Source organism: Chrysochloris asiatica, unplaced genomic scaffold (genome assembly GCF_000296735.1).
Source record: "Chrysochloris asiatica unplaced genomic scaffold, ChrAsi1.0 scaffold00192, whole genome shotgun sequence".
Lineage (NCBI taxonomy): Eukaryota > Metazoa > Chordata > Mammalia > Afrosoricida > Chrysochloridae > Chrysochloris > Chrysochloris asiatica.
In genome coordinates, this window is record NW_006408710.1 from 985,985 (window position 1) to 991,001 (window position 5,017).

At 41.2% G+C, this 5,017-nt stretch overlaps 1 pseudogene; it reads right to left on the reverse strand.

The window, feature by feature from the left end:
* Positions 1-1,838: 1,838 nt before the first annotated feature.
* LOC102815134 lies at positions 1,839-3,152 on the reverse strand (annotated as a pseudogene).
* Positions 3,153-5,017: the final 1,865 nt, after the last annotated feature.

Sequence of the window (5,017 nt, forward strand, 5' to 3'; positions counted from 1 at the left end):
TTTGGAAGTCTATGATACTTTCAATATTCTCTTCTAACACCAAACTCAAATGCATCAGTTCTTCTATGGGCTTCTTTATTCACTGTCCAGCTTTTGCTTGCATATGAGGTTATTGAAAATACCATGGCTTGGGTCAGACACAGCTTAGTGCTCAAACTGACACATTTTAAAGAGGTCTTGTCAAGTAGATTTGCCCAATACAATACATCGTTTGATTTCCTGACTGCTGCTTCCATTAGTGTGGATGGTTGATTTAAGCAAAATGAAGTCTTTGGCAGCTTTTTCTCCATTTATATGGATGTTATTTAGTGGTCTAGTGGGAAGGATTTTTACTTTCTTTACATTGAGATGTAATCCATACTGACTGCTGTGTTTTTTTTATCTTTATCAGTAAATATTCTAAGTCCTCTTCACTTTCAGCAAGCAAAATTGTATCATCTGCATGCCATAGGTTGTTAATGAGTCTTCCTCCAATCCTGATACCACGTTTTTCTTCATATACTCCAGCTTCTCAGATTATTTGCTCAGCATACAGATTGAATCATATGGCAAAAGAATACAACCTAGGTGCAGAGCTCTTCTAATTTTAAACCATTTGGCAGTCCCATGTTCTGTTAGAACAACTGCCTCTTGGTCTATTTCAGGTTCCTCATGAGCACAATTAAGCATCCCAGAATACTCTTTTTCCACAGCTTGTCAGGATCACTACCGAAAGCCTTTGCATAGTTAATAAAGCACAGGTACACATCTTTCTGGTATTCTCTGTCTCCAGCCACGAGGCCCATCTGATGTCAACAATTGTATCCCTCGTTCCACATCCTTGTCTGAATCCAACCTGAACCTCTGGAAGTTCCTTGTTAATATACTACTGAATCAACTTTTGAATTATTCTTGGCAAAATTTTGCTTGCATGAAATATTAATGATATTGTTCTATGATTTCTGCATTCCATTGACTCACTCTTAGAGGAACGGGCACAAATATGGATCTCATCCAATCAGTTGGCCAAAAGTAGCTTCCAAATTTCTTGGCATAGCTGAGTGAATGTCTCCAGTGTCGTATCAGTTTGTTAAAAGATTTCCATTTGTATTCTATCGATTCCCAGTACCTTTTAGTTTTTTACCAATGCTGTCAGTTCACCTTGGACTTCTTCCTTTAGGATCATTGGCTCTTGATTATATGCTGTCTCTTGAAATGGTTGAACATCGACTATTTCTTTTATGGTACAGTGACTCTGTGGATTCCTTCCCTCGTCTTCATCGTCTTCTTTTTTTTTTCCATCAAGGCTTTATTGTAGATTTAAAGAAACTGTGGAAATAGGCATTTTGTTGTTTTCACAAATTATAACCAAACCGGAAGTAATTTGGGAATGCTGCACATTCTTTCCTGATTCAAAATAATGACAATCATACATCCTGGTACTGACCAATGTGAAGTGAGGCTTACTGAAACCTTGTCTCTTCAGCAAATCTTCCCTGTATTCCCACAGAATTTTTAAAATAGAAAACACTCATACCAGCAAAGGAACCGTAAAAACATGGAAATGATACATAAAAGGCTAGATGAACAGGCTGTGTGATGGATCCCTGGCACATTAGAAAGTACACACGTACAGAAGGAAGACACTTAACCAGAGGCAAAAGCTGCTACGTTTTCAGCTACGGTGCACAGCGAGCCGCAGGTCCACAGCTTTCATTCTACTGAAACTGCAGATGTGAAGTAAAAAAAGTTCCTGGAGGCACATGGGAGTGGAATGCGCCTGCAAGCAGAGTAGTCTTCACAGGACATCCCCTCCTCCCCACTCCCCCACCCCTGACCCCGGGAACCACTGGTGACTCTCAGAAAGACAAGATGGTCTTGTGAATCATTTCCACAGACTTGCCAACCTCGTCCTCCTTGATGACCAGCAGCGGAGCCAGTCTGATGATGTCGCCATGGGTCAGCTTAGAAGGCAGCCCATTATCTCAAAGTCGGAGGCACACTTTCCAAGCATTGTAATCCTTGGTCTCTTTAATGATGATAGTGTTCAATAATCCTTTTTCCCTCACTGCTGTGACAACTTCAGAAGGTAGCTTCATAAGCTTGTGTCACAACCCATTTTGTTGGCATTTTCAGCCAGGTTTTCACCTTCCAGGACCTCGAGGGCAGAGATGACCACTCGGCTGCCCAGGGGGTTGCCGCCATAGGTCCAGCTGTGTTCCCCTGAAATGATGGTGAGCATTACATGGTTGTTACACAGCACTGTGGAGACAGGGTACAAGCCACCAGAAAAGGCCTGGCCAAGGAGGACAACAGGCCTCACGTCTCCATGATCAACAGCCAGCCATTGACCACTGTGGGCCAGTCCCGTCTGTATCTCGTCTGCAATGAGCAGAACCTGTCATTGCGTGCAGAGCTCTCGCACATCTGTGAGGTATTCTGGTTCCGGAATAACACCTGCTTCACCCTGAATGGGCTCCACTTTGAAGAGCGCGCTCAACAGCAGGTAGATCGTTGTAGGGGGTGATTTTGAAACCTGGCATAAATGGTCCAAAGCCATCATAACTGGTGATCTGGAGATGGCAAAGTTTCCAGCTACAAAAATAATCTTGGCTTTGTATTTCGGGATGCCCTTGACGGTTTAGCCCCACTTTCGAGCAAGCTTGCAGGCTGTCTCTCCAGCCGCCACTCCTGTATTCATAGGAAGAACTGTGGTAGTTGAAAAGTTTTGTTAGGTACTCCTTGTATTCACCAAGTATGTTATTGTAGAAAACCCAAGAGGTTAGGATCAGCTTGTCTGCTTGGCTTTTCAGAGCATCCACAATCTTAGGGTGGCAATGTTCTTGATTAAGAGCGCTGTAAGCACTCAGGTAGTCGAACTGTTTTCTACCTTCTATGTCCCATACATAAATACCTTTTCCTTTCTCCAGGGCAACAGGTAAAGAGTAGTTGTTGTGCTCATCATATTTAGATTCCCACTCAAAAATGTAATCTGAGGACTGAGGGCCTTGGACTGTTTTTTTAGATGCAATGGACACAGCAGAGGCCACGGAAGAATGGACTCCCCAGCAGAGTAGAGAGGCAGGCTGCAGACAGGCGAGCTTGGAAAGTATCATGTCTGTCCAGTGCAAACGCAAGCAGATCTGAGAGCGTGCAGGGATCAGAACCGACATCCGGTGTCCATGCAATGGCCCTTACATCTTCTTTGGATGTTTTCTGCATCATTCAGTATTTTTTCCCATAGCATCTTTCAATATTTCAAGTAGAGCCTTGAATTTTTTCTTTAGTTCTTTCAGCTTTATAAATGAAGAGTACGTTCTTCCATTTTGGTTTTCTAACTCCAGGTCTCTGTACATTTCATTATAATTATTTGACGTTGTTTTCTCCAGCTGCCCTTAAAATTTTTCTGTTTGGCTCCTTTACCTCTTCATTTCTTCCATTTGCTTTAGCATCTCTATGCTAGAGAGCAAGTTTCAGTCTCTTCTGACATCCGTTTTGGTCTCTTTTTCTTTCTAGTCTTATTAACGACCTTTTGCTTTCCTGATGTTTTTCATGTCATCCCACAACTTTTCTTGGCCTTTAGTGTCAAATGCATCAAAACTGTTCTTCTGGTGATATCTAAATTCAGGTGCATCTGTTTTAATTTTCCTCAGCTTCGGCTTATACTTGCATGTGAGCAATTGATGGTCTGTTGTACAGTCTGCCCTGGTTTTGTTTTTGCTGATGATATGGAGCTTTTCCATTGTCTCTTTTCACAGATGTAGTCAATTTGGTTTCTCTGTATTGCATCTGGTGAGGACAGTGTGTATAGTCATCTTTTATGTTGTTTAAAAAAGGTATTTGCAATGAAGACGCCATTGGTCTTGCAAATATTTACTATGCAATCTCCAGTATCGTTTCTATCACCAGTGCCATAGTTTCCAACTACTGTTCCTTTGTCTTTGTTTCTAACATTTGCATTCCAATCGCCAGTAATTATCAATACACCTTGATTGCATGTTCGATCAATTTTAGACTGAAGAAGTTGGTAGAACTCTTCAATTTCATCATCACTGATTTTAGTGGTTGGTGCGTAAATTTGAATAGTAGTGGTATTAACTGATCTTCCTTGTTGGTGTAGGGATGTTATCCTATCACAGACAACATTGTACTTCAAGATGCATCTTGATATGTTCTTTTTGGTGATGAATGTGACACCATTTCCTCTTCAATTTGTTATTCTCACCATAAAACACCATGTGATTGTCAGATTCAAAACGGCCAATACTAGTCTGTTTCAGCTCACTAATGCCTAGGATACCGATGTTTATATGTTCTATTTCATTTTTGACACTTACCAATTTTCCTAGATTTAGATCATGGATGGTGTCAATTGTCATGGACACGTTAAGATGGTATTCTATGAGAAGTGAAGGGTGTTGACCAGGTGGAGGCATGATCAGTTCTGATGTAAGGGAAGATTTACTAGGATAGTATGTGAGATAGGCAGGAACTAGAATAAACCTGGGAGAAGGTGAGGAGAGGGAAGAAATGATTGCATTTTGCTTAGGTCACAAGGATGAGCAGTTGTATTAAGGTATAAGAAACTGAAGATCTGCATGCTGTTCTAAAGGCTGAAGAAAATGAATTGAATGTAGATGTTGAGCAAAGCAGAGAAATAGGAAATTCATTTTGAGTCTGTAAGCCTAGAGGAATGGTAGCATCCTTCACATAGAAGGGGCAGGAAGGAGTCACCATGGGAACGGGGCATGAAGCAAGATGCCCATTCCCATTTTGTACATATAGTAAATATCTTGGACTTGTGGACATCTAGGTGGATTCTTGGACAATCCTCATAAGTAATTGCTGCTTGAATCCCTTTGGGTTCTCACTCTGTAGTAAATCCATGTAAGCAAGATTCTTTCTTATACTCGTATTCATTTTGTTTTGTTTTTATTTTTTTGCTTCTTAGCATCTAATAGCAGCTTTCTCTTTAAGAGGTCTACCCAGTGGTAGAGGCATAATGAAACCATGATTCCCGATTAGCCTCGGATGTGGG